The sequence below is a fragment of the Coregonus clupeaformis genome, unplaced genomic scaffold (genome assembly GCF_020615455.1).
Source record: "Coregonus clupeaformis isolate EN_2021a unplaced genomic scaffold, ASM2061545v1 scaf1795, whole genome shotgun sequence".
Classification (NCBI taxonomy): Eukaryota; Metazoa; Chordata; class Actinopteri; order Salmoniformes; family Salmonidae; genus Coregonus; species Coregonus clupeaformis.
Window position 1 is genome coordinate 7,501 of NW_025535249.1, and position 3,816 is coordinate 11,316.

At 45.7% G+C, this 3,816-nt stretch overlaps 1 non-coding gene across 1 annotated transcript; it reads right to left on the reverse strand.

Annotated features, from left to right (window-relative positions):
• Positions 1-2,655: 2,655 nt before the first annotated feature.
• Positions 2,656-2,728, reverse strand: trnac-gca. Its single transcript has one exon. It is a non-coding gene; the product is annotated as a tRNA-Cys (tRNA).
• Between the last annotated feature and the right edge of the window lie 1,088 nt (positions 2,729-3,816).

Here is a 3,816-nt window from a genome sequence, read left to right on the forward strand (position 1 = left end):
ATAAATACATGATATAGAGGGAGAGAGAATGCAGGGGTAGAATGGCTGAGAAAGAGAGAGAGAGAGTTTTAGGGTTGTTCTGGGTTAGCCGTGTTCTAATGGGATCAGTATCAGTACAGCTACACAGAATGCTGAGGGCCAGAAGCTAAATCTGATTATGTTGCCTGAAAAGACAAATCTCCCTCATTCTAGTGTTGAAAACATTGCTCTGGGAGATATATAGCAGAAGACAAAAGAGAGAGGGAGGGAGGGAGGGAACGGGGAAAGTAGAAATTCAGTGATGGGAGAGTAATGGAATATCATTCTTCCATCTCATTCTCTCTCTCTCTCTCTCTCTCTCTCTCTCTCTCTCTCTCTCTCTATGTCTCTCTCTCTCTCTCTCTCTCTCTCTCTCTCTCTCTCTCTCTCTCTCTCTCTCTCTCTCTCTCTCTATATATATATATATATATATATATATATATATTTGTTCGCGTGTACGCATATGTCTCTGTAGATCCCCTGTCATGGCAGTTAGCTAGCCAGTCACCCTGATGAAAGGGGATCAATGCCTACCTCAGGAGAAGTCTATAACCTGACAGACACTCAGAACAAATCTAGTCATATCGGCCTCTCCCAAACAGCAACAGATAACAGAAAAGAGGCACGTCACCCCTCCCACCTCCCTTCTGTACAGCAGCAGAGACCAGAGACAGGGGGAGTCATCTGCCCAGGGGTTCAAATGGTAGTATTTAGTACTGTAGGTGGTAGATCTGTTGCTTTTTCAGAAATCTGTTCAGTGCTACTCCAGCTCTACCCCCATCCATGTCTACAGAAACAGACAGCGTTCAGACACAAACCTGATTCTGAACCTGACCCTACCTCCTCTCTCTCCTTGCTCCTCCTCTCCTCTCTCCTCCCCTCCTCTCCTCCCCCTAACCTGCCATAAGACATCAGGGTATCGGAATTGCTCATTGACTCGAAGAGTAATTAGAGAGGGATAGAGAGGGAGGGATAAACACACACACACACAGACACACACACACGCACACACAGAGTGGCAGAAATTTGCTGTTACGCTCTCTAATTCCTGCCTCTCTCCTCTTGTACGGTCCAGTAATTAAAGTCCATTAAGAGTGGCGTTTGAGACCGCCGAACCTCCGCCGGAAAAACAACATAGACGGCGGTAAAAATAAACCCAATTAGACAGCGTCTTCTCAAGACATGATCACATCTGACCATCGAGAGAGACGTGGGTTCGACGTCTAGAAGTTCATGGAAGTTTTCTTTTAGTCTAGGGTTTGTAACGGTCGAACACACCTCTAAAATTAGAAGAGATGGAGTGCTACAGGGGTAGCGATGTGAGGGAGGTATGTGTTTTACTAACAGAGTAGCAGTTGGGGTATTACAGAACAGGGATCAGCTTTTGGACTCCTCCATTCTCCACTCTCTAGGAGGCTAACTAAAATGTACACAAGAGACCTTTCTTCAGTTAAGGATCAGTGTGCTGTCCGTCTCTCATCTCTCTCCCTGCGGTGCCACTGAAGCCACCTTCACACAAAAAAAGAAGTCATCTTCACTTGGTGGCCTTTATCAGTGACTGGGGCTTTCCCTATTAGCATACTCTGCTCACCACCGATAAAAGACCTCATGACAACATCTCAACATCCCCACTAATGTATTTTTTCATCTCCTTTTAAGAATGAAGGAAGGATGGAGGAATGAGGGAGGGGGGTATAGTTGGAGGGAGGGTGTTAAGCAGAAGAGATGGTACAGGCGCTGGTATTTCGGGTTCCCCCTGGTTGGACCTTTAGCAGTGGAAGGGGTGCGTTTTTGTCTGTCAGCGTGCGGCTTTGGGTTCCCGTGCCTACGCTAACTCGGGGCGTCGTCGCAGGGCCGCTAAATGTCACATCTTCGCATTAGCATTTAGCCGCGCCACACGCCTGTCAATCTGGTTTTATCTCGGACACCCCCAGCTCCCCCAGCCCTCCCTGACTGGCTCATTGTACCAATAAGGCAGCCATTACTCATCCATACCCCAACACATGTCAAACCACACTAATTGCTTTCAATCATTAATCTCCCGTTCAGAATTCCTATAGTCTAGTCTATATGCAGTCTATATGTCTCTCTTGGACATGGGAGCCTGATGTATTCCACGTGAGATGTATTAACATATCAATATGCATTTAGCCAATACCTGTTCATGTAGAAGTACTAGCTTTATGTTAAGTTTTGGGTCGATTGTTAGTTTTATTGCCCAATGTTATTGAAGATTTGAAGTAAAGTTAGCCAACTGCAATTTACCAAACTCTGCTAAAGTCAGCAGCTGTCAGAACACTTCCTCGTAACCAACTGGCTCGATAGCATTATTACATTTCTGTACTCAGAGTTCACAGAGAATATTTATCATACAGTGGGTGAATTTCTAATATCATATCCAACAGTGAAGCCCTTTGTTTGTTTGGTGGCAAAATATTAATTAACTGGCTGAACTGACATTTTGTTGAGGAAGGACATCGATCTGCCAGCCATCTAAAGTGCCTCTGCTTCTTTCTCCTGTTTACCCTGTAAACAATGGCTGAGAGGGCCGTATGTATCATTTTACATTTGAGTCATTTAGCAGACGCTCTTATCCAGAGGGATTTACAGTTAGTGTGTGCATACATTTTCATGCTGCCCCCCCCGTGGGAATTGAACCCACAACCCTGGCGTTTGCAACGCCATGCTTTACCAACTGAGCTACACGGGACTACACAAGAGTATCCACTTCACACACACACATGCACGCACGCACACACCTCGCACGCACGCACACAGTTACAAACACAAACACACACACACTTCCCAGCGTGCATGTTTACCTAACCACTCATATCACTGTGTCATGTGTAAGACTTGTCACATACTGCCATGTACTGTGTGTTAGCCTGCATTTTGTTTCAGTCCCTCTATTTAACAGTGTAATAGGTGCTGAGTATGGCCCACCTTCACTAAATGGGTAAGGACTGTGGAAACGGAGTGCATTCATGTAAACTGTTCAAACAGATACACTATATAGCCACCTCTCCTCCTCTCTTCTTCTCTCTATTTCAGCAACGGATGAGAGAGAGAGAGAGAGAGAGAGAGAGAGAGAGAGAGAGAGAGAGAGAGAGAGAGAGAGAGAGAGAGAGAGAGAGAGAGAGAGAGAGAGAGAGAGAGAGAGAGAGAGTCTGGGCTCTCAAACCAAACAAAGCTTTAGGCCTTCAGCCCGTGTTCAGCTTGCATTAATATTACCCAACACTGTCTCATTACCAGCACCCTTACAAGAGCAGATTGAAACGCCCTGTTACTTAACCAATCAAAATAATGTAATTACAATGAAATAATGGCCATGGCTCCAAAGTTAAATCATTGAAGGAGAAGATGGGGAGTGAATTTGTTTACTGGACCCAAGAGGCCTGCAGGAGGCTGGGAAATACAGACTGGAAGAACAGAATTCATCTAACTCTGGTCATCCCTTCCACTCCGCCAACTGTCGCTTTTCACACACAATCTGGGAGTGAGGGGACATGTTGTAAGCAGGAGGGAGAGTGTGTTTTTGTTCCTGTTTTAAACTGTATGTGATTACGTGAGTGTATAGTGTTGTTGTGAATGCATGGGGGGGGTGTATGTGCGTGTGTGTGTGCTTGTGTGTGTGTTTTTGTGTGTGTATGCAAGTGTGTGTGTGTGTGTGCGAGCGTGCACGTGAATGTGCATGTGCAAGCGCGTGCGTGCGCTCGTGTGTGTGTGTGTGTTTGGCCTGCTCTCCAGTTATTGCTTTTGAAGTTGTTAATTAAACCCTCAACCATCTGGTAGCTC